At 41.3% G+C, this 27073-nt stretch overlaps 1 protein-coding gene across 12 annotated transcripts in view; it reads right to left on the bottom strand.

Moving 5' to 3' along the window:
* The window catches only part of ATXN1 (ataxin 1), a 422285-nt gene that overhangs the window by 304455 nt on the left and 90757 nt on the right, over nt 1–27073 (bottom strand). For 11 of the 12 annotated variants that reach the window (XM_059688693.1, XM_059688694.1, XM_059688702.1 and 8 more), the window contains one exon: nt 11871–11996. The exons of the other annotated variant lie outside the window; for it this stretch is intronic. The gene's annotated coding sequence lies outside the window, so the exon portion shown is untranslated. The remainder of the gene's footprint in view (nt 1–11870; nt 11997–27073) is intronic. 12 annotated transcript variants of the gene reach the window in all.

Genomic DNA, 27073 nt, shown 5'->3' on the forward strand with positions numbered 1-27073 from the left:
AGACTGAAAGGTCCCAGGTTCGATTCCGGTCAAGGCCATGTACCTTGGTTGCGGGCACATCCTCAGTGGGGAGTGTGCAGGAGGCAGCTGATCGATGTTTCTCTCTCTCATCGATGTTTCTAGCTCTCTATCCCTCTCCCTTCCTCTCTGTAAAAAAATCAATAAAATATATTTTAAAAAAAAGAAATCAATGAGCTGTTTGGGCTCAGTCAAAGCTGGAAAAAGGGCCACTTACAAGAGTGTTCTGATCAGCCCCATGCTGGAAATCCAACACGGGGAGAGCACCCCAGTCCATCTTCATTACGGCGAGAGAAAACGAGAAGAGAGTAAGCCCTCTAAGCACCTCAACTTTAAATCAATCCAGGGAGCCTTTGCCAGAAGAAAAAGATGTACCGTGAGAGAAGATTTGAGAATCACAGGCTTCTGGGATTTGAGCCAAATCTCAGCCTTAGCACAGCAGAAAGTCATTACTGTTCCATTAACTTTCAGGAGATTAGACCCTCCTGGGCCTGCTTTCTTAGGCTCTCAATCTCTGGGGTGCTTGTGAAGTGCAGCCTGGACCAGCCTGGCAACTGCTAGGACAGAAATCTAAAAAGAACACGTTCACTCCGATGCACCAACTCCCTATTTCAACTGTGGCTCTGTAAGATGTAACCAGGAGAATTATGCTCACCTATACTACAATTCCACGCTGCAGTTAAAGCTACAATGCCTCTGCTCCTGTGCAGAAGGGCATGCTCCTGCTTTGCGTGGTGTCTCCGCAAGCGGGGGGCTGTGATTCACCGGCAGCCATCGCGTCTCTGCCCGTTGCTGGACACAGGCAGGGAGACTGAATGAGTAACTTAAAACAATCAATGGGCAGAAGAGTCAAACAGAAGTGAGTCAAGAGATGGTCCCTACACATGTCTGAGCTCTTCAGGGAGGCATTACAGAAATGCAAGCCTGCTCATAGAAATCCTGCCAGGGACGCAGGCCGAACAGGGGCCAGAACCAAAGTGAGGGCCAACTGGCTGCGAGGAGGAAGGGCAAACTCCCCAGTAGGAGTCTAGATTTTGTCTTCCAAGGGTTATTTTCTTCACTTACTATGAGGAAACTCTTCTATATCTTCTGTTTACCCATATTCTTATAGAACCTAGTTTCTTAAATTCGAATGCATATCACATCTTATTGATAATATTGATATGATGTACTGAAAAAAAATATTTTACACACACACACAACACGTATACTTGAAACACTGTGTTAAAAGTATGGGCCAAACACAAAAGGACTAATATTGTATGTTTCTAGGTATGTGTGCTACCTAGACAAGGCAAAATCATCGAGGTAGAAAGCAGAGATTACTAGGAGCTGGGGAGTGGGAGGAACGAGGTATTGGTGTTTCACGAGTACAGAGTTTCTGTTGGGAATATGAAAAAGCTCTGGAAATGGATGGTGGAAATGGTTACACAATGTTGTGAATGTATGCAGTGAATTATACACTTAAAAATGGTTAAATTGGTAATTTTCACATTATAGATTTACCACAATTATAGACAGACAGATACTAGAAGATAGATAGACAGGTATTTGTATACACTGAAAAATCATGTTAAGGACACTTTCAAAGTGCGGTGCTGGATTGGTGGCTGGGTCCCCAAGACAGACTGCTGTTGGCTCACTGACTCCCCCAAATGGATGAGGGCAGTGCTGGTAAAGGAAGGGGTGAGACCAAGGTGGACGCTCGCCAGGAAAACAGAGAGCACAACGGCCATTCCTGCAAAGTGGGTACCGCGGCAGGGGAGCCAAGCCTCTGGAAACAGGAACCAGCACAGGCGCCAAACGTTTACGAGTCCTAATTTCCCCCTCTGATATTTTGGAGACTCTTATGCAGATCAATGTCATAGAGCAGATAACCACTCCAAAATTTGTCAAGTTAATAAATGCAGATTTTGACGAATTTACGTAATATGTGCTTTTAGGTCCACTGGTGACAACCTTTGAGAGTTGGAATTAAAGTTCCCCTTTCACTAAGTGTCATTCCAAATTCCACTCAGCACTTGTAAACAGTAGCTGCCCTGCCTGTTGCTGAGTGTTTTCAGTATAACAAACTTGGTTTCAATCAAAGTACCCACCTTACACATCTAGGGTTCTCGCAAAGTACTCACTCCCGAACTCCATTTCACTGCCAAGAGCAAGTTGACTCTGCATGCCCGCCCACCACAGGCCGCCGGGCTCCTATAAGTGGCTAACTTGATGGGCTCCTAGAGGCACCACCTGCCAGCAGGTCATTGAGAAGGATGCTGGTCATGAGGACAGCTGAAAACAATTTCTTTCCCATCAACCTCTACAACAGTGGTTCTCAACCTTGGCTGCACATTAGAATCACCTGGGAATCTTTTTAAAATCCTGATTTATGGGCCTCATCCTCCGGAAATTCTGTTTCTTTGTTACTAATGTTGTGACCCCACCCCATAACAAAGAAACAGAATTTCTGGAGGATGAGGCCCAGAAATCAGGATGGGGTGTCTGAAGCTGGCTCATAACTCAAATTTTAGCTCGCAACTCAAAGCAAAAAATCGGCCGAGAGACGGCTCGTATCTCGAAAAACTCGTTAGTCGGGACACTCGTAAGTCTAGGCCCCACTGTACAACGTTCGCTAATGACTGATTACTATAATCGTGTTGCATTCATTTCCCTTATGCGCCTTATGTGTAGGCTCACCATTTCTCTCCACTCATACTAGCAGCAAATAGTTTAGCAGCCGATTGCCATGTCATCAGTCTAGGACTGACTTGTTTAATGTGCACAAAAGGAAATATTTCACTTTCGGAGAACAAAAAAAATAGGCTTATTTGCGTTACACTTATTAATTTGTGCAGTTATTCAATGTCTGGTAAGTTAATATTCAAGAAAAAATATTAATTTTTATTGAAATGTTCTATTTTATGTTAATAATTACTTATTTCAGCCTTTTGTATTCAGTATGTCTCTATTGAAGTAAACCTACTTTTCTATGAAAATTGAAGCTTTTTTTTTTTTTGCAGCCCACATAACCTTAAACCTTGTTTATTTGGCCCATTTTAGCCTTTGAGTTTGACATGCTTGCTCTAACCAACTGAGCTACCTGGCCAGGGCCATATTAATTTTTATCATAAAATTAGCAAATTGACCTGCCTCTTCTCCTAATCACCCATTACTCCACCTCACAAAACTTGCACTTGTCCCAAACCGGTCCCCAGCATTCCTCAATCACATACTGCCCTCTCCCTTCTCACCATTGTTCACTCACCCTCTCGCCTGGGACACCTTGCTCCCATCTCTGGCCTTTGCGATCCTAACCACAGTTAAAGTCTAGCTCAAAATACCTCCTCCACGTGCTCGCCACTCCCTAACTCAGGGGTCCTCAAACTACGGCCCGCGGGCCACATGCAAATACAAATATTGTATTTGTTCCCGTTTTGTTTTTTTACTTCAAAATAAGATATGTGCAGTGTGCATAGGAATTTGTTCATAGTTTTTTTTTAAACTATAGTCCAGCCCTCTAACGGTCTGAAGGACAGTGAACTGGCCCCCTGTTTAAAAAGTTTGAGGACCCCTGCCCTACTAGACCAAACAGCTCATTCCTGTGTGTTCCCACCTTCCCTAGTTGAATTCAATCACGTTTCACCTTCCCTGAGTAAAAATCATAAATTCAATTTGAAGGAAGCCACTAAGAATAAAGTCACGACTGGAAAATTGTATTATGAACTAAGTAACTGTCTCAGTGAATACTATGAAAGTGACATGATAATAACAGCTAACACTTTTTTAAAAGCTTTACATGCATTAACTCTTTTAGTTTTGACAACTCTGATAGAGGCTATTTTACTTTTCCCATTTCATGGGTGGATAAACTGAGACCCAAAGTGGTGAAGTAACTTGCTCAACATTGCACAATTACTAAATGTCAGATACTATGAAGTGGCAGATTTGTATCCAAACCCAGGGAGTCTGCCTCAAGAACCTATGCTCTTAAGCACGGCATTATATTGTTTCCCTAAAGCATTACATAGCGATCTATTCTGTGCTACTAGAACAATCAACGATGACTGTAAACAATTTTCTAAGGGCTGGATTTTGAAACTTTGAAATTCATCAAGGTATTCTATTCTGGATGTATGTCCTTAAAGTGTCACAAAGAGTTGTCTTCTCCTTTGTAGCCTTCCTAATTAAGTTCCTATGCTTATTTCTGCTTGTGCTAACCCACGCTAGACAACCTTAGCTAGGCTACAGCCACAATCTCACTCCACGGACCTATACACCTGGTCTGCAGAGGGCAGCTGAAGATAAGCACCTACTACATCGAGAAGCACCTGAAGCTGTAATGAAAACTGCAATAGTCTATCGCCTTCTTGGGTTTTTGTCACTAGATATTTAGGATGCTTTAGCATACTGGCTCTCACGAAAGAGCAATTCGACAGCCAGTACCTCTTGGTAAATGAACAGCAGTAAGCGGAAAAGTTTGCAGCCCCATAGATGGTGCAGCAGAGAATAACTAAAGGTAAACTGTGAGCCTGCACTCATTCACCTGAGCCATGGTAGATTTCTTGTCAGATCTTCTAAACCAGTGGTTCTCAGCCTTGGCTGCACACTAGAATCACCTGGGGATCTTTTTAAAATCCTGATTTCTGAGCCTCATCCTCCGGAAATTCTGTTTCTTTGTTATGGGGTGGGGCCACAACATTAATAACAAAGAAAGAATTTCTGGAGGATGAGGCCCATAAATCAGGATTTTAAAAAGATTCCCAGGTGATTCTCATGTGCAGCCAAGGTTGAGAACCACTGTTCTAAATAGTAAAAGGGTCAGGCTTTCAAATGCATGCAATGCTCAGGACAGAAAAAGTTAAGAAATTCCGCAAAGGTTCTTCACTGTGCAAAACAAAGATCAACTGTATGAAATGCTGAAAAGTGATGTGGTCTATAATGTTTCCAAGACAGTATCAATCAATACATGTTGCTAATTTGTTAACCTAACAGTGGTTCAACTTTTTTCATAATTTTACAGGCAAGAAAACTAAAAACCGGGTAAAAATATCATGCAAAAAAAATTGGCCAATCTCAAATTGAAATTCTCTTCCAACTTACTGATTCTAACTAAAATATTAATGGGAAAATATACATAAGAATAAGAAAATATATAGTAGTAAATTATATTTAATGTCAAAATATTACCTAAAAGGATGTATAGCATGCCTCACACATTAATCACTATAAAATCCCATTCTGAATTCCTAGCTAACAAGTGCAAATGATGATTTTTTTTTAGTAGCTTCTTATCATGTGATATTATAAAGCATCCTACTCCTCCCTTTCAAAAAAATCTTTTGATGATGCCAAATTAATTTTGGAGATGACTTTTCATTTTATTTAAGCCAAGATATTTTTTTTCTCCTTTGCTATTTTAACTAAATAGAATTCTTAGAAATGAAAAAAAAAAGTAACAAGTATATTCCTAGAGTAGAATAGCCTTTCATAATTGAAAAAGTTACATCAATCCTTTAATGTTATCCAGTCTTGGCTTTTAATTTGCTTAAGAAAAAAATATCACATATTCATGTCATGCTGCCAGCTCTGGATGTGTCATCTCTTCGGATTTCTGATTTGGCTGATAGGGTTTTTCATGACACAAAACAGTTTAAAAAGCAATTTCTAGTAACTTCACAAATGTGGCTAAGAAGCTGAAGACAGAATTTCCAAATACTAAAGAATCACTTTTAAAGCTTAGTTGAAATGGCCTGATGCCGAATCCAACTACTTTTATAAAAATTGCTTAATCAAAAAACATCTATTTTTGTAATTTTCACAACTTGGTAATTAGCACTGAGTTTATCTGAAAAAAAAAATTAAATCTTACCTGAAGAATTACTTGTATATTTCTAAATTAGTTCTTTTTTTCTCATCATCCATAAATATTTATTAAGATACATTAGGTGCAGAAACTGGCTTAATACTAGCAATACAGGGTTTAAAATAAAGCAATCACTATCTGCAGGAACCAGCCAGAAAAATATCTACATAAACAAAAAATATCAATGCATAGTGCTAACACAGGGAGAAAGAACATTTTCATTAGACCTTAATGAATGAGAAAGTCGCCTTGTAGAGAGAGACAATTTCATGCAGAAGAATCAACATGAAGAAAAGCATGGTTATTAAAATATATAGTATGTTTAGAAAGGAAAAATGTGTTGTGTGGAGAGATGGGAAGGATGGGCAATGGTATTTAAATGGTAAGTTGATAATGAATTCCTCAGGGTCTTGAATGCTATGCAATGAAGGTCACATTTTACCTTCTAGGAAAGGGAAATTAACAAAATCCTTTTAATTTTTCCTTGCACTGCATCCTATTCATTCACTACTTATGGAAAATTACCAAAGGAGTATATTTAAAAAAAAAAAGTACTAACCACTCTAATACTATGAACATCTTCATTTTTGCTTTACTTCTAGTCTTTGTTGACAGGCATACATTTTCATTGTTACTTTGTATTCCATATATACAGGGTGTCACCCAAAAAAATGCATATAGACTTTAACAGCTGATAGCTGCTAAATGAAAATAAAATGTATTTTAATAAACACTGCCTTTATAATTATATTTAATGTAGGTATACATTTTGGGGGGACCCCCTGTATATACAATTTTGAAGTATGAGTTTTATACTTAACAGTGTACTAGAAACGCTTTTCCATACTTCCACATGCTATCAAGGTTTTTCAGGAATGGGAATAATTCAACCACCCCTTTCTTTAGGAAAATAATTCTCAACATAGTGGGATGAATGGAACATAGGAAGGACTTAAAGCAAGTGGCTTCTTTTGGAAGTGGCTGCAGGAGTCCAGGCACATGATTCTAATGGCCTGAAACAGAACAACGGCAAGGGGGTGGAAGAAGAGTGAGTAGAATATTTAACAGGTAAAACTACAGCATGTGGTCAAGGGATGAACTACACAGGAAGAGAAGCTGGTGTCCAGCACCAATGACTGGCTGATCTTGTCTCTCTAAACAAGGAACCGGGAAAGGGACAGTGTAGGTTTAGCCTCACGTTGGAGGCACCTATATGACATCCAATTGAAGGCATTTGGAGGAAGCTGGAAACCAATGATCTTAACTCAGAAGAGAAAGAGAGAGCCACGATCGTCTGCAGAGCAGAGTTGGCAATGATGTCATGGCATGATGATGCCTTAGGGGAGAGCGTGTTCGGGAGCAAACACTGGCGAGTTTCTTTCAGTTTTCACTCCAACAGTGTGCCAGCGTGGAAGTTTAATTCTAACTTATTTTGATGCACATCAAACACCTCCCTTCAAAGCTCTCAAACTGTCACCAAGGAAAAGGTATCTTCCAAGTAAATCAACATCTGTTTTGATGATGCCTCTTATAAGACAATGCACTGCATTTCCTGAACCGGTGTGGTTTTACTCACAGTTATACCAAACCACAGGGCTGCTCTGAAGGGCTGATGCAATTAGCTCGTGATAGCATCAGCAAGAAGAGTGAGTTATGGCACATTTCACAGAAGGCGTATGCTGGGTATGCCCTACGGAACACAGGCTCAGGTACGTGATGGGTATCTGACTCCCCTAAGCTGGAAAGCACTAAAGAGCTTTCTAATGATGGTCTTCAGGGAAGACACAGGCCTGGCTCTTTAATTACTTGTACCTGCCTTGCGAAAGCAGCTCCCCGGGTTTAGGTGACCATTGGGAATCCTGCAGTGCTCAAGGGGGTGTCATGGTCAGCAGGACAAGTGACAGAGTTTCCCACCAGGCAAATGCTCTTTTAGAACCAATTCTTCTCCTTGCCAAGCGCAGATGGCTACTGCTAAGGAAATATCCCATGCGTGGATAAAGGCCTCCAAACAGCAATTCCAGCCAGCATCTGGTATTCTGCTAAAATCATGTGCTTTATCACTTCTTTAATTTTGTTCCTCGTTACTCCTCTACCTGGAAGCCTCCAACAAAGGCTCAAAGACACATACATCAACAACTGTACATCTCCCTCCCATAGCCCACAGACTGTGCAGAGGAAAATCTAGCCAGGTCTCCATAAAGCACATATTAAAAAGCCTCTTTTGCCTTTAACACTGCTTTGGGAACCTGTTGTTTTTCCTTCCTTTCGCTGAAAACATGAGAAAAAGCCGGTTCCAGATCCACTGGGTTACACCTTTCCGCTGCCTCCCATCGTCAAAACTCGGTGCAGACCCAGAAGAGGATGCTTTCCAGTCACTGTGCATGAGTGCGCCTTTTAACACACACTCAGTTCAGGATCCGCACGACCTCTCTGAGGAAAACTAGGAAGTGGCAAGAGCCAAAGAAAAGTTGCAGAAAATGGTTGAATGCACTGGGTTGTGGTTACCTTAACAGCTAATAAATTTCCTGATTACCCCCTTGTTCCTTTATAGGCTGGCTGGGCTTCTGAGTTCTTCTGTTTGGTTTTCCACTCGAACTGTCATATCTACTACGAGGGCTGCAGCCATCAGCAAGGGCATTCAGAGCAAGGACACTCTGCAAATCTATTTAGCATCATCCAAGGCCAGGCTTGCCCTTGCTGGGGCCAAGAGACACCCCCGAAGTCTGCTAACATCGATTTGAATCCTGAATCGGCCGTTGCCACCGTGGGCGCTTTGATGTGTGTCCACTGCAGCTTAACTTTATCCCTTTCAGCAATGGGATTGCTCTCTGGCCACCAAAACTTACCACTGGCAAGCCCAAACAGCTGAAAGAAATCTCATTCAAAATAACCTGCCAAGGGCAGCAAGTGTGGCTTTGGGAGCCAAGGATAAGGCTTCTGGGTACCACAGCACCGCCATCCTCAGGTCTCTGCTACCCCCTCACTCCAGATGAACTCCCTGGATCTGCTTTTCCTGCTGTATAGCCACAGGCAGGGGGTAACACTATTACTAAGGATAGCCAGGGTCAGAGGTTGAAGAGAAAGGGACATAAAAGAGCCGTGGACCTGGGAGGAACACTACACATGTAGATAAACTGGGGGTTTTAAGGGTTCAGAGAATATGCTGACTCCACATCCTGAAAGGCGAGGCCATGAAAGAGTGAATGCAACCATCATGGTTTGATGATGCTCAGATCAACAAGCAAATATTTCCTGGGCAGCTACGATGAGCTGAGACCTGGGCCCAATGCTGTGGGTGAGAAGGCAAAGCAGAGGCTGAAGAAGCAGACTCAGCCGTTAGCAAACCTCAGTGTGCAGGAGAGATATCCGCGGTGAGTTTCTTGGGCTCAATATCTCCAGCAATTTTGACTCCTCAAGCCTGGTGCTGCTGAATCTGCAACTTTAATACACACAGCCAGGTGATTCTATCAGGAGGCCCTGGAGCTGGACTGCTTTGGAGAAACACTGGGCTATGACCTGACTCCTGCCCTCAAGCAGTCTGCAACTGGATGGAGTGACGACAACCACCCAAAAGCAAGGCAGAGCCACACATTCTTTTACAATGCGAGCTCTCCATGCTCTAGGAGTTCACAGAGAAGGGTGAGCAGTGAAGCCGTGAGCATTCAGGAAAGACTCTGTGAACAAGAGTCTGGCTTAGTGGTCAGGCAGAACTCGGAGAGGGACAGCCCCATGCAATCATCTTAAGCAAACCTGATTCAGCCTGCCACGGTGGCTACACTGCGGCCTAAATGAAGCTGGCCTGGGATAAAAGACACTGCTGAACAGGTAGAGAGGTTCCGATGTTGATTGCAGGGAGGACAGTGTCACCAGGAGAATCATAAAACTGGCATTTCCAGATGACACCGTTTGCATTTTATTCTGTCGCATTCATGTGGTTTCCTGCACTTCATAATTTAACGTATGTAAGAGGAAAAAAAATGCTGCTATGAAACCCAAATAATGTGCCGCCCTGCGGCAGCCAGCCACTTGCTAACAAGTGACAACTGAGCCATCAATGTAAAGCAAGGCTTGGGTCTCTACGAGGTGCAAGGACTGGCATGTGACCCATAACACGGTGAGAGCAAACACAGAAGGAAACAGATCCCCAACCAGAAGGGACAATCATTCAACACGAGCCTATCTCACGTATTCAAATATTATATTCATTCAACACTGTGCTGCAAGGAATAAATTATTAACCACAGTCCGTTCAAGGCCTGCTTGACCAAAGGGCTGGCTCACACGAGCCAAAGGCAGGGGGGACCCGCCCCTGACCCTTTCCTCCACACGGGTTGACCTTAGAGCCCCTCTGCAGAGAGGACCCACTAGGGCAGTGGTCGCTTGGCAAACCGTGGCTCGCGAGCCACATGCAGCTCTTTGGCCCCCTTCAGTGTGGCTCTTCCACAAAATACAGGCTCGTCCACAAAATACTGACGCCTGCGCATGGGCCACGAAGTTTCAATCGCACTGTACGTGCACGCCCACATGTGGTATCTTGTGGAAGAGCCAGACTGAAGGGGCCAAAGAGCCGAATGTGGCTCGCGAGCCGCGATTTGCCGACCACGGCACTAGGGGTACACAGTGAATTCTGTTGAGCTAATATCAATCAAGCAGTATAATCATTTAACTAACTTCACTGGGGGGAGGGGGCCTGTTGAATTTTAAATTTGCATAAGACTGTGGTGATCCCGGAGGCATGTCCTCCTGTTTTTAAGGTGACTCACTCCAAGAGGATGAGTAAGTTGTCCAAAGTCACCAAAATTGGTGGGCAGAACTGGGCTTCCACCTAGGGACTCCGTTTCCAAAAAAATACAATGAGCTAGGCTGACAAGGCTTTCTTGGAAGTCCACATTATTTTGGTATGTGGTTTGAAATTGTTTATTTATAGTTCAGAGTGTTTAAACTTCACTCCAAACGAAGACTGTCATTCAGGGTACCATGTTTAGTTAAAAGGTGCTCATAAACATTCATTGAACAGGACTTGGAAACTCCCAATGCTTCTCATCTTTGCCCATCCCAACACTTCATTACAGGGTCACAAACTTGCTATCAAATTGAATCTGAGGTCTCTTGTATGATGAATACCTTATGCCAGTGCTTCCCAACCTTTTTTGGCCATGCCCCACCTAAGCATCTCTAAAGACCTGATGCTCCCCCTGTGACATATAATTCATATTATTCAAAAAGTGAACTCCTATTCACGTGGAGGACGCCTAAAAGGCCATTAATTCGGTCTAAACAAGCTTCCAAAGAACATAGCATCCACGAAAGAGAAAAATAAAAGAACGAAAGGACAGTTGAAGTATTGAAGAAGAAATCACTAAGAAATTGTTAAAAAAATAATATGAAGTGATATGAAAAAATAGCAAATAAAGTTTCAAAACATATAATAGAGAACTGAAATGCACAAATATGTCACTATATATATATATATATATATACTGTATATGAGGTCCCTAGAACCATAAGAAATGAAAGAAAATTCACTGTTAATAACTCATTCTTGAATTGCCCCCTTAAAAATCAAATTACTCCCCACCCCCATGCCGTGCGGCATGTGCCCCACATTGGGAACCACTGCCTTATGCTCTCAGCTAAAATGAAGTATCTGGAAATGTAGTTTGGTGTGTGTGTGTTTAGTTGTTTGGAGTTTTCTCTCTCTCTCTCTCTCTCTCTCTCTCTCTCTCTCTCTCTCTCTCTCTCTCCCCTCCCTCCCTCCCTCCCTCCCTCCCATCTTTTGCTAATGACAAATGCATTCTACTCAGATCCTATTATTCTGCACATGGGAGAAACAAACACAACTAAGTAGATTTCATCGCTTTCCTTCAATAGAACAAAGCTTTCACAAACATCCTGTGGCTTGGGCTGTAGAGAAATAGCCACGCACTTGAATAAGATGTCTTGGGACACCAAATAAATGGTGACTGATGAAATTTAAGGCCAAGTCTTTCGGAGGACTTACCCAAAACCACTTGTGTTTCAAGACCATTCGTGCAGGCTGAAGTCCACGCTTTCTCTCTTGCTCATGGTCCGTAGCAGCACTAATTTGGAGGTCTCAAAATAAACTCTCTCATTTTGCTCCAATATGCTGCAGTAAGACAAAACAAAACACCAACTCAGAATGAGAATGCCACTTGAAGCAGTCAGTTGATATTCAGGGGGAAATCCCTGGCTTTTGTCATATGTATATTTTATAACCTCAAACAAGCATATTAATTACCAGAATGAAGCTATCGTGCAACTGATCTACATATGGTACCTAAAATACTGGATGGGGGGGCGGGGTGCAGAAAAGAAGAAACAAAGCAGACTCCCACTCTCTGGGTAGGTACTGGAAATTATAATATTCACCAATGGGAATGTGCCTGCAAATTTCAAGTTTACTAATTGAAATAAGTGAATAAAGAAGGATTCCTTATGTTTAAATAATTAAAGATACTGAAATGCAGTTTGTCAAGAGTAGAAAGTGGAGAGAGTTTTGTTTCAAATTAAAATCCACCTGATTCTGCCCATTAAACTCAGACTGAGTGAACTACTATGAATATTTTTAAATAAAGGGCTAATGGGATTGAACAAAACAAAGTATAAAAGAGAAGAGATGTTCCATTGCAAACAAGAAATTAGTGTTTTCATTCTGACTCTTGATAAATCTTGATAAAGACCTTCTCCACCCAAGTTGGAAAGCAGCATTTACTTAACACACTGAATATGAAATGAACGGTTAAAATATGCATGCCTCTTCACCCCACTCAGAGCAGCTGGCAAAGCCTACGCCTTCGAACTGTGTGTGACAAGGTCGCTCTGAAAAGTTCGCTTCTGCCTGAGGGTTTTAAAAACGCTCACTTGTCACAGGGCATTGTTCTAGCTCCAGATGCTTAGTCAAATCCACCCCACTGTTTGTTTTTTGACAATGACCATTTGAGCTCTTGGAAACGGTCTTCAAAAGATGTTTGCATCCTTTTTCAGCCTTTGGTGAGCTCTTCCTCAGCTATTCTGAAAGTCCATTGGCTGTCCCCCAGTTCTCTAACTACCTGATTGCTTCCTACCATAAGTCTACTCTATGCATTTCCAGAGGTCCCTAGGCAATCACCAAGACCTCACCATCAAACAACCTAGCTGTAGAGCTGGTATACTTTTATGCCTCTCTAGGCTGCTGTATGCAAAATCAGTTCCTTGAAAGACTGCTGAAGCTACTGCTTTACAGAATACACGACATGTTTGAAAAGGACTTTGGGGGGTTGTATATAACTGTGGTTAAGTTCACGGAGACACTAAAAACTTTGGAGGAGGAGGAGAAAGCTGCTCTTGGTTAATGTTTAAACAAGTGAGTGGAGAATAAGACCATTATATTTTCAGTCTAGCTGGAGGAGCGACTGCCTGACAAGGACAGTCCTTTTTTCCTTGTCTCGATTCTATCAATTCTCACTGAATGTGGGGTTGTAACGATTGTATTCCTTTTCTGAGCACTTTCCATGAAATGTAATCAGCTCCCACTCAAAAGTGTAAAAGTAACATACTGATATGAATCAACATAAGCCAGGAAGTTCAAAGCATGAAAAACTGCCTTTAGTTACAGTTTTGGTAAAAACAGAATTTGGAGAGGAGGATTTAAAGCAAGCCCACTGCCAGTTACTGGATGCTATCAATCTTGTTTTACTAAAAATAAATTGTTTCCTTTCTCCTATATGTCACCAGGTCTGTATCTTGGTATTCTAAGGAAGGGTCTTTGTCATCTAGTTCAAAATTCTTCTGCAAATAGAGCTGCTGGCCCAGAGAGGTTGATGGACCTCTTAAAGTCACACAGCAAGTTAATTTGTGCCTTGAGTAGACTCTGGGTTTAATCGCTCATGCCCATTGACTCTTATTGGACATAATGTTGTTGAACAGAATGGAATGTGGTGTTGGTTGGAAAAGTTTACCAGAAGCACAACACTTTTTCATGGCATCGAAAACTCTCTCTCTCTCTTTTTCTGTTTTGTTTTTGCCCTAAAGAAAGAAATTCATTTTGGGCTTATATTCTTGTCACCAAGTAGAGCAAAATCTAACTTGGAGAAGCAGAACAGCTCCATTATTAGCTCAGGGCCCTCCACTGGCTGCCAAAGTCTGATGCCCAGAGGCTTATACTATTTGTAGAGGAGAAAGGGGGAAAAAAGGACCGTCTCAATGACAAGATTTTCCATTCTTATCCCTGTCGAGGTGAAGGAGTTGGAAGTGATTTATTTTTTGATTTATAGCTGACCCTCAATTACACATAGTCCCACAAGAATGAGACGATTTTTATCCAAAGAAAGCCACTGAAAATTCTGCACACCTCATTTTAAGCAGAGGTTTAATGCACTTCCCTTCTTCAGCAAACTTTTCAGTAGTCTGCTAATCACCAAACAAACTGCTTGCCTTTCCTTTCCTTTGCCCTCCCATTCCTCTTTGCCAGGTAAAGTTATAAATAGAGATAAGACCAAACATCTAGAGAGGAGAAAAGAAATGTAATCGGGGGCCTGGAGCATCACAGAGACTGAGTCTGAACACTGAGAGTCGCTGTATAAACAAGCTTTTGCTGCAGAAAGTGCTCCCTTCACTAGTTTATCCGAACAATGGTCCATGTGCATCTTCTCCCCACTTCTTAACCAGCCACAGAGCTCTACAATTCTTCTATTTTTGATTTCCCAAAAATACCATCTATATTCAGTTGTCAAAAAAGTTGGAAAGGAGCCTGGCCGGCATGGCTCCAGTGGTTGAGCGTCGACCTATGAACCAGGAGGTGACAGTTCGATTCTGGCTCAAGGGCACATGCTTGGGTTGTGGGTTCAATCCCCAGCGTGGGGCATGCAGGAGGCAGCCAGTCAATGATTCTCTCTAATCATTGTGCTTCTATTTCTCTCTCCCACTCCCTTCCTCTCTGAAATCAATAAAAAATATATTTAAAAAAAAAAGATGGGAAGGTGGTCTCTTGCTGTGTGAAGAGTAAAAGCCTGGTTCTTTAATTTAAGGCTGGTTAATCTGGCTAATTTAACTCTGAGAGAATCTCCAGTGCAGTCTGCAAATGCTCCAATAGGTATTCCTACAAGGCTGAGTGTCCTTTGACACATGTAAAGAGTTCTCCCTAAAATTACTCAGTGGTTTTTAAAAAAACAAGATACTGAAGAATACAGCCACGGAAATTTCTCCTTGAATTTTTTAAGTGATAAGGGAAAATTTTATAAGCATTTCTGTGATAATTTTCTGAACAGTTATAAGCAGAAGCAGCAGCAAAGTTGCAATAGAAAGTCACTAAGGATTTAAACAATATTAAGTTTTTAAGTAGAAACTGGCAAGGCCAAAACATAAAAAAGCTCTTGAACTATACACAGTACAATGGCTATTGTCCCTTTAATTCTTATAACAAATCAAGACTTTCCCACTCTTTGCCTGACAGACACATGTAGCACAGAAAGCGAAAGAAATGATCTCTGCACTTCTACCTCGAGACAGATTTAGAATGGCATTTTTGTCAGAAAGGAACTTGCTGGTTGTTCTATCACCCTGTTTTGTAGGAGGGGAAAGCCCAGCATGTAGCAGTCAGGAGCATGCTCTTCATTCTGTGGAATACTATTACTTTAACTGTTAGCATTGTGCCCACAACGAATGGAAACCAAAGGACTGGAAAGAAAATATCATTAAAATACAACAAAATCCACTGCCATTTGTAAATCCTTCTGTTACAAAAAGCGACTGTGTTTTATAAAACCATGAGATGCATCATGAACGGTATTTTTTGCCATTTAAAAATACCAAACAGTAGTAATAGCTGCACCGCTAGGCTGCCAGGACTTAACCTGCAATTTGGGCAATCAGTGTGGGACGGGATCACTTTGTTTTATGACACAGGAGCAGATGCTACTAATTAACACACAGAAATATCCAAAACAGGGTTTTTAAAACATATGAGTTTGGAAACATAAGTAGAAACAGCTTTGAACACTATAAGCAAAATAGTATAATAGGATGAAATATGAGTGGTTTTCTTTTTAAAAAGAGAGTTAGGTTCGCTGGTAAACTTTTATGGGCCATCCTCTTAATAAAGCATGGATTTGAAGAAAAGTACCTGCTAAATCTTGCTTTTTATTTTTGAATAATAGGGAGAGAGTAACATATGTCATATATTAGCCAGTGTGTTCCATGGGATGCTATAGTCCACTGTGGAACATTAAATTATGCCAAAGATAAGAGGATTTAAAAGGTTGAAATAAATTTGGGAAACACTTTTGAGGGCTGTTGATGTATTACTATGTATTGTAAATCTCTAAGAGGGAAGAGAGTGTGCATTTTGGCCCATTTATATTTATAATAATTCATTTAGTATACATAATAATTATGTCCACTGCATGTTACAAAAAAAATGGCATATCTTTATGGAAAAATGACAACATTCTTCAAAACAGAAAAGTTAGTGAGAAGAATGATACTAATTTACATTTCTGCAAATGTTTTTCATGTCTGGCTTAACAGAAAACAATAAAATTCTCAGATGTTTCTCTAAATTCAATTTGCTATGATATGTTATTTGAAGTACAGGGAAAAAAATGGGGCCTTCATTTTGAGCTAATTGTGGAAATTATTTCATATTACACTGATACTTGACAAGTGATAGTTTCTTAAAGGATAGAGCAATTTAGAATCTGAAACATATCAATGGACTCTTTGTAATCTTTTATATTAAAATTCATTGGTTTATCTTGCACTTAGGACAGACTTTTTACCATGCAGGATTTTGTCACACCAGGCACGGGTCACCTGCAAAATTAGACCAGTTCACTGAGGTATGCAGATCTTCCAAATGGACACATTTCATTCACATCATCACACATCATTTTGCCTCTGAAAAACTCCACTATACACTTGTGAGAGAATGGGAATGGAGTAGGTGAATAACGTTTGAGTACTGTTATAAAAATAGTTTTCACCTGGCAGAGCACCTCTCACCTGTCCCAAGCGTCTTCCGGGTTCTTAGAGTGAGAACTGCTGACTGAGCAGACCTTCTAAGTTCTACAGACCACTCCCACAGACCTGGACTGCCTTCCTGCCCTTGGCTTATGCAAGTCTAGCCAGGCGTCGCTCTCTAGCGGACCTTTGGGTCCAACCCAACAAGGGCTGTTTACCTAGGCCAGCCATGGCCCTGACATAAGCCATGAGGAGACAGTAGGACAGGGTTAGCTATGAAGAAAACATCTGTTTACTTGGATTCTACCAGGTAAGAATCTGTGAAAGGTGTAGGTTTGAGACTTCTTTAGTAAATAGTTTCTTCCAACCTAGGTTTTAATAATCTAGTCAGGATTTGTTTTAAATGAAGACAGTGAACTTTGTAAGCACCCTGACAGACATTCAAAAAGACCTGTTTCATGAAATCAGTTAATGAAGTAACTATGCAGTTATAAGCCACTAATTTTTTAAGAAATAAAAGGAACTATTAAACAACACTAGTTAACTTTGGGTATTAATGTACACATGCAATAATAATAATAATAACAACAACAATAATAGCTAATATTTGAGTGTTAATCCTTCAAATTACATTATCTCCTTTGGCCTTACAATCATCTCAGGTGGTGGATACTTTCATTATACTATTTTTAATAAATGAAGAAATGGAGGTGTATGTAACTAAATAACATGCTCAAGTGGCTAAATAACTGACAGCTTCAATACTCCAACTTCAATTTTCTGACACCAAAGATTCTCTCTTAACAACTCACTATGTTGCCTTGTTTTCAACTAACAGTTTTGAACTTCACTGATCTAATTCTTCCTCTGACGTTTACAGCAGTCCCCCCGTATCCACATTCCAAGATCCCTTGTGGATGCCTAAAACTGCAGATAGTACCAAACCCTACATATACCATGTTTTTTCCTATACATACATATCTATGATAATTTACTTTATACATTAGTCACTGTAAGAGTGGAAACATAACCAATAACAACATAGAACAATTATAACACTATACTGCAATAAAGGTTGTATGACCCTAGCGGATGTGGCTGAGTTGATTGGAGCATCATCCTGAACACTGAAAGGTTGTGGGTTTGATCACTGATCAGGGCACATACATACCCAAGTTGCAGGTTCTATCCCTGGTTGGGGATAGGGAGAGTAACGGGAGGCAACTAAACAATGTTTCCCTCTGGCATAGATGTTTTTCTCTCTCTCCCTCTCCCTTTCACTCTCTCTAGAATCCATGGGGGAAGGGGGAGTTATGTGACTATGGTCTCTTTCTCTCAAAATACCTGATTGTACTGCACGCACCCTTTTTGTGATGATGTGAGATGATTAAATGCCAAACCTACTCCTGAGTCTGTGTAATCATCCCTCACCTGCAGTACTTGGTTGGTGTCACTCACTTTGGGAATCCCTCCCTGAAGTCTTCCACCCACAAATTTAATGCCGTTCCCACCTTAACTAAGCACTAATCATACATGGTGGCCGTTAAATACTGCAGTGTGAGGTGACAGCAAAACTATCAGGAATATCTTGTTCCTTCTTCACAATTTCATGGATAGAGATCTTAGCAATCTTTGCATTTTTTTCTTTCCTTAATTAGTTGAGAACTTTCACCTGTTTGCATCAAGTAAGCTTCACTAATCTTGCACTTTGGGGCCATTATGAAATAAAATAAGGCTTCCCTGAACACAAGCACTGGGTTACCTGGATAGTGGATCTGATAACCTAATCAGCTGAGTGACTAGTTCGGGGGAGGGGGATTGTTATAGATCGTAGAGACACTGGACAAAGGGGTGATTCACATCCAGGGCAGGATAGGGAAAGACAAGGAGAGATTTCACCATCCTACTCAGAATGGCATGCAATTTAAAATTTATACATTGATTATTTCTGAAATTTTCAATTTGATATTTTCTGACCACAGTTGACCCCAAGTAATTGAAATCACAGAAATCAAAACTGTGAATAAGGGGGAATGACTGCATTTCCAAGAAATGAGCTGCTTAGTGATTCCTTCCCCGAAGCAGACAGAAAAAAGAAATCTCTCTCAAAAGCTACATGTGCTGGGTGCTGTGAAGTCCAATCTTTTGATTCTTAAAAGGTCAGGAGGCAGGAGCACTGGTAATCACGTTCTGTAAACAAAACCCACGATACACCCAGCCTGTATGTCCTTTCTTTTCTCTGGAAACACATCAGTGCAACAAGGGCAATGGGAAGGCTGTCACCTGTGAGGCAGCGAAGGCAAGGAGGTCGTATTAATTAGCCTTTCCAGGTGCTTTCTAAACCCTGAGCTCCCGCAGGTCAGCTTGTTCACGCTGCACCTGTCCCCTTGCCCCTTATTTCTCCCATCTGGATGCCTTTCCTTCTGCTAACCCTGAATCATTCAACATATGCTGAATACCTTTCTAGATTTGTCATAATCATTTTCCAACACCCAGCTCAAGGCATTTGTTGTTCCAGAACCACTCCAGCTCTCCCTGTCCCCAAAGAACCTCTGGGAGGGACTCCCGTCAGTGTGGGCTTACATTGCACTCCGCAACTGTGGGTAATATTGCTTCATTTCTGTGTCTCATCTTTCACAACTGTTAGTAGATGGTGCGTAGTCTCAAGACCTGGAGAATCTCTCACAGCACTTCCCACGGTGCTGAATACAAAATAGCAAGCCTGTTCCTATTTTTCTTCAATTAGGCAGAGACTAAAGGACACAGGCATGTATTTTTATGTTGATTGATTTTTACACATTTTCCCTTCAGTCCTAAATGAAACAAAATTAGCAGTGAAATTCAACCAGAAATAGTAGATATTTTTTAAGAGAGAGTAGTCTATACTGCAATCAGTGGTGTTCACTGGGAAGGAAGCTCCATGCCATTTATGTGACATTCTCAGAGTAGAAAGAATGAGGTCCATCCTAATGTGAACTAATTTTAGAAGAGCTGCTGACAAAAAAAAATAAATAAAAGTAAAAAGATGCATCTTGGTACACCCAGAAAGCCACTCATCACACTCAGCTGTGTTTAATGACACCCATTACCTGCAGGCCCATGTCCCATTGACATGGTCTGTACATCTCCGTTTGCAACATGAATGCCACAGCTGGCTCAAAGCTTTTGAAGAATATTAAAAAGTCTGTGGACCACAGACTACAGGAGAATCCAGCTCATTCCATTAGCGTCATAATTACTCTTTGAAAAATTATGCTACGTACTTCGTATAAAATGATACAGTCCAATATCAAGTGATAATCACAACAACCCTTCTATACTTCGTCAAAGTCATGATGAGGCATTTCAGTCGCCCGGAAAACTCCCGTTTCCCTCAGACAAACCAAATAAATTGGAGGCTGTGTATTTGCAAGAGACGTGGTTAGGAGCGAGCCTGTTTGTTTTTTTTTTTTTTTTACCATGTCAAACTTCTGTGCAGAGGTTAAGAAAGGAAAGCTGCTGTAATGGCTCACATCTAATCGCTGTGAAACTCTAACTTAAGTGCTGAATTCCTCCATGTAAGCCCCATCATTGGATTTGCAGAACCATGCAAATCAGGCCTTCCTCTGAAATGCAACAGCCAGGTCTTAGCCTTCTTTGCATAGATCATTCTTGGTGGAAATTTTCAACGCCACAAAGGTGGGGAAAAGGGTGTGTCGCACATTGACTTCTTAGTCACATTTCCTGATGTTGCCATTTTTGTATATTTAAAATATTTTCTTATGGCAACATTGGAGTAATTATAGTTCACGAAGCACTGTTCTCTGTTTCTGTCTTGGTAGACCCCTCAGCATGCTGCACCACAAAAGGAAGCTCTCTGAGTCACTGGCATGACTTAGGGAAAGGCTGGTGCTCTTGTTTGGCGGACACCAGCATCCCATTGCTCTTAAAATCTGAGGTGAGCAATCCTAGGCTGGCAACGTTTTCAAAACAGCCTTTCATATGATACGGTAGGACAACGCTAAACTAACACTTCCCTTATGCCTCCATCCACTTTCACATCTGTGTTGCCCACACCCACCTGTTCTCAGTTTTGAGCACCTGACACCCCAGACCACCCAACTGAAGCTGAAGGCGCCACGAGTTAAGACCCCCAACTGAGGAAGGGTAACATAATGGATCAAAAAAAAGAAGTGGAGCAATGTTGGGTGATAAGAGGCTCTGGGATCCCATTGCTCTTATGTGTCCACTAAGCCTGTTCTTGGTACACTGGCAACACTGAGTTGCCCAAACTGGAAACACCAAAATCAATACCTCTGCATTCCCCTTTACTCCACAAGTCAGCTGGTTGCAAACCCTATCAATTCTACTTCCTGGTTATTCTTCTTGAATCCTAACCTGTGCACCCTCCAGCATCACTGCCTCTACTCTCACCCACTCCTCCTGCCTTCCCACCTAGATTTCCAACTGCTCTCATGGTCCTCTAATCAACTCACCAGACCCACAGACCTGATGACTACACTGAAAACCATACACAACTCCAGTTCACTCTTCCAACGATCACTGAAGAGGAAGGGGGAGTGGGAAACACCTCAGTAAATTACACGTTGAGATCCACTAGCCTTCCCCTTTTGTTGTGATTGGGCAGGAAAGAAGAGAGCTGGAGAAAACAGATGTGGAGGGTATGCAAAGGGCCAAGGACCAACATTTCATTCACAGATTTCTCTCTGAGTTTACTTGGCTCATCTGTATTTTTGGGTCAGTTTTTTAAAAAACTCAATCTAACTTTTAATCATTAAAAATAATCCTAGAAGCATGTCCTGTTATGCATTGCCAAGTTGCATTGATGCATTTTATTATTGCTTGAAAGGCCACATATTAAAAACACTACTCGAAGTCAAGCTAAAGAAATAAAGTGATTTGGGATATTTTTTAAAGCAGTTACTAAAACAGAAACAAATGTTATTTTTAATCTCTGGCTCACTGTAAACTGACAAGATATGAATATGAATTTTACCAAGTAATGTATAATAACTGCTTCTGCTCACCACAACCACATACCAGCAACTCAGTGTTATATTTCATTTGGATGTTATATGTGGAACATGTCATCTAGATAACATACCATCCCATCCAAGTAGATTGACTCAAGCTAGTTTTCAGAAAAAACTTAGTAAATAATCTTTTTTGTTGTTGTTGTTAATTCTCACCCGAGGATATTTTTCCATTTTTTGTTTGTTGTTGTTTTGTTTGTTTGTTTGTTTGTTTTGAGAGAGTAGAAGGAAGAGTGAGAGACAGAGAGAAACATTGATATGAGAGAGACACATCGTTTGGTTGCCTTCTGCATGCACTGGACCAGGGTTAGGGAGCCTGAAACCAAGGTACATGCCCTTAGACCGGAACTGAACCTGGGACCCTTCAGTCTGCAGGCGGACGCTCTATCCACTGAGCTAAATTGGCTAGGGCAGTAAATAACTTTTCATAAATTTGATTTTATAAGTCATTGCAAAGTTATAAATTCCTAAACAAGTGAGGAATAATATCTGAAAAACAGTAACCTGATAACCTAATTGTCTAATTGTTAATGAAATCACCACCACATTTATTGAATATGTACTCTGGAAAGGAATTCTGCCTGGCTTTTGTCTGGAGTAAAAAGAATCTGATATGGATCATGCCTCGGGAAGGTAATTCTCCATCTGGCAAGAGAGCATGTACACAAATGGCACAAGTTCTTTGCCATAGGTAAGAAAATAAGAAAAGAGCTCTAGAATGTCAGGAGAGGAAGCTGTTTCATGCAAGAGAGGGTCTTGGGGAGGAGTGCACAGAGAAGGTAGGTCTGAAGGACTAGATGGTGGGAATTCTGAACTCTATTCCTAAAATGAAAGTGCCAGGAAAAGCTCAAACTAATCCATTTGTCTCTAGAGTTAGCATTCGTTAACTACTCTGTGTTAAGGAATTCATCAATGTTATCTCTAAGTGTTCCCAACAAACATTTAATGATAGCCTGGTTATAGCTGATTTTAAAAAGACTCAGAGAGTCACTGACATTTCTATTTACTGAACATTAGTAAGTCAAAACCGCATCTATACCAACACAACAATTAATCACATAGAGATAACAGTCTTAACAAGAACAATCAGTGGTCAAAGTCATTACAAATTTTGAAAGAGTATGGCTTAATATAACAAGGATTAAGATATGCCAAAACAAACCCCTTTCCACCAAATTTAACTGAAATGACAAGATTGTCAAAAATGTAATATACTTATTTATTCTGTCCTCTAACATCAGTGTTATGCAACGGTTTCATTTTACACGGATATATATATATATATATATATATATATATATATATATATATACACATACATACATACAGTGGGGCCTTGACTTACGAGTTTAATTCGTTCTGTGACGGAGCTCGTAACTCAGATTACTCGTATGTCAAATCTTAAAGTGAACGAGTGAGACATGTGATGCTGGGCTGATGTTGTGGTTGTGGTTGGCTGCAGTTGCGCCAACTAGCGGTGGGGTATCTGAAGCTGGCTCACAACCCGAATTTTAGCTCGTAAAACATTGAAATTGCATCACTGAAAACAGGATTATTTCAAACCATTTTTACAACCCTTCTTTTTCTATTCTACCTAGCTCAAATCAGTGAAACGTGCTGCTGGCAAATGCTTTGGGTTCCACAGTAGGCAGAATCACCCTCCACCCCAAAGATGCCTACATCCTAATGCCCATAACTTGTGACTGTTACCTTCCATGGAAAAAAGGATTTTACAAATGTGATTAAATTAAGAATCTTTAGATGGGAAGAGAGCACAGATGAGCCAATATAACCAAAGGGTCCTTAACAGTGAAAGGAGACAACAGAACAGAGTCAAGGGGAGATGTAATCATGGGAGAAAGGTACAGGGAAATGCAATGTTGCTGGCTATGAAGATGGCCACAAGTCAAGGAGTACAGGTGGCCCCTAGGAACTGGACAAGACAATGATACGGATTTTCCCCTGAGGTCCCTATAAGGAATACAGCCCTGTTGACACCCTGATTTCAGCATGGTGAGACCTGTGTTTAATTTCTGGCCTACAGAACTATAAGATAATAAATGTGAGTTGTTTTAAGCCGCCAGGTTTGTAGTAATTTGTTATAGCAGCAATAAGAAGCTAATACAGGTTCTATGAAAGAAAGAAATACTCAGATCACCTTTAACAAAAAGGCCATGGCCCACATACGTTTTAGTCTTCCCAAACGCATAAAGACAGAATCCCAAATATTCGTTTGGATAGAAATGGGGCATGGCCCAAATAGTTAATTTTTCAAACAACGCAGACACTTCTTTTATCTATCGCTGTCCTTATTCTGCTCTTCCCACTCAGACCTGCAGCTTACTTTCTCACCTTCCACCAAGACAAACTAGTTTATCACTGAAAACCACAAAAACAGTGGGTCTGAGTCAAGGTTTCTCAACTCCAGCACTACTGACATTTTGGACCATACAATTCTTTCGTGGTGGGGACTGTTCTGGGCATTGTAGGACAGGTAGCGCATCCCTGGTTCTACCCATTATATGCCAGCAGCACGAAGTCCCTCTCCCGGTTGTGACAACCAAACATGTCTCCAGGCATTCCCAAATATCCTCTGCAGGGGGGCAAAGTGGCCCAGGCCACTCTGAGATCCACGGCCCAAGGCATATGTCAGTTTACCTAGCAATCTGCTGCTCCCCCACAAGTTCCTCCCATAGAGGAAGTCTCGCGCCCGTGTATGCATCTGTTCTCATTCAAACTAGTTGCCTATGAATTCAGTCTGTTTGGCATTTTAAAACAGCTCTAAGTCAAAACTCAACCACAGGTTTTTTTTAATGGCCCTGCTACACTTATTCCCAGCCACAGGCAACGGAAACATGGCCTCTCCACAATGACCCACAACCCACCCCTGCCAATGAGCTCACAATCCAGTCTGCTGCTGTGAAGGAGGCTAACTAGGCCAAAGCTCACTAGTTTAGACTGCGAGCAGGAACTTTCTAAAGTTCTCTGCACCCTTATTATCTAGACATCATTAATAAAAATCCTTTCAATCAGGTGTAACACTGTGAAGACCAAATTTGCAGATGGCTGACTGAAAGCCTGACTCTGATAACAGAACAGATGTTTTGGCATAGGTATGGGGACAAAGCCAGTGTTCTGGAAGAAGAAATCGTTTCCTCAACAAGTTATCTTTTTTAAAAGATGACTTTAACAATGGCGCTAAAGGATCCTGTTTTATGTAGCTCTTAATTCTGCTCAAACTTTCCCTTTTGATCTCAAAATAACAAAACAGCAAATGCTAACATAGCTCCTATTTTTACTGAAATCTTTTTTGTTGTTGTTGTTGTTAATCTTCACCCAAAGGTATTAATTTTTAGAGAGAGTGGAAGGGAGGGGGGGAGAGAAAGAAAGATAAACATCGATGTGAGGGAGACCCATCTATTGGTTGCCTCCCGCACTTGCCCCGACTAACCCTGGGGATCCAGCCTGCAAACCAGGTACCTGCCCTTGACCTGAATCAAACCCATGGCCCTTCAGTTGGAGGTCCAATGCTCTATCCACTACTCAGTAGGCTTTACTGAAATCTTAAAACTACAGCTTCCAAAACCAGCTAGGGCTTTACTGAAATCTTAAAACTACAGCTTCCAAAACTGGTTGTGACATTCATAGGATCACAACTCGTCTATGGAAAGCTACAGCCAAACCGAGCCCTGTGAAGCCTAGATGAAGGCAGCTGAGTTACAGAGAGCAGTGGCTTTACAGAACGTTCTCCCAGGAATGTTAGCATTCACATCCCTGGTAACTAGAAGTAACCCATGGCTTTTTAACAGGTTAGCTGAATTGCAACCTTTATAGATTAATCCTCCATCAACTACTACCATATTAATTACTACTAAGACTTTCGACGTTTACATTTTTTCTCAGAGGCCTTTCTCCAAGTGCACAACATCCTCATTAAGTCTGAAAAGAACATCACACCCATAACTGGAGACCTGAGGGCCAAGGTGCACCACACTCACTATGGATTCCACTCCCTGTCCTCCTTTCAGATATTTTACAACTACTTCCAGGGGGAGGGAGTTGTAACGATGCTGGCCTCATGGTATTCAGCGCTGACAACCACAGACACACATTTTCTCTTTTACCTTCTGGGAAGATGTTACACATTTTCAACTTGTTCTGGAGATTTGAAATTCAAGCATTCACCACAAGTAGCACACATGAGGAAGGAAGGGGCAGGAAAAGAGTTTTCAGGGGGAGGCGGAGGAAAACCTTATAATGCTATTTTAAATTGGGGTACAGGGCACTGGCAGGGAAGAAGAGGACAGGGTGGGGAAAAAAGAAACTTGGACATCATTATGCATGGACCCCAATACTCGAAAATACTAAATTCGGAAGTGTTGCATTATGAAGGAAAACATCAAGACAGGAAACAGCATGGAGCCTGTCTCCAACCGGGCTATCCTCCTCAGGCTAGTACTCACACCTCCAGAGCAGTCAAATAGCAAGGGTGGGTGAATCTGCAACTTGATAAAAATACGTATAAACTAAGATTTGTAAAGGATTATTTCCCAACCCACACTCACCCCTTTTCTATGACTAACTGAGAAGAGCAGGGGATGCTCGTAAGTGGATTGAGTTACTACGGATTTTAAGTCCCTGCCAGATTGAATAGCCCATAACTGTAACTTTTTACTTTGAAAGTTACTCAGGTATTCAACACGCTTATATAAAAATAATGTATAAAGTAGCTCCTTATTTTCAAACCTACAATGACAAGCATATGAAACCAACTCTTGGTCTTAGCACCGGTATTATACATCCTTTCAGCTGTTAGGGAGACTGAAATCTTATTTCTTCATTCAACATTTGCTGAATGACTCCTTTGTGCCAGGTTAAGGATATACATGGATAAAGCGTGGTCCTTGCACTCTCCATCTAGTGGTGGGATAATAAACAGACAATGGCAGAGTGTGGCTGGGCTATAAAAGACGAAAGCAGTACAGTGGCAGAATGGATTTTTTTTTTCTATTAAAAAATATATAAAGTTGGGTTCCTACCATGATGCCCAACTCACAAACTGAATTTTTTGTTGTGGCTTGCTCGTGGTGACCAGAGGATTTCAGTGCGGTTCTTTTGGGCTGGAAACATCTCCATAACAGATTTAACTACAAAATTGGCCTCTACTCTGGAGTACTCAGCTGACAAAGAAAAGTTTCACACCAGAATCAAGAAT

This window comes from Myotis daubentonii, chromosome 3, assembly GCF_963259705.1.
Source record: "Myotis daubentonii chromosome 3, mMyoDau2.1, whole genome shotgun sequence".
Taxonomy (NCBI): Eukaryota; Metazoa; Chordata; class Mammalia; order Chiroptera; family Vespertilionidae; genus Myotis; species Myotis daubentonii.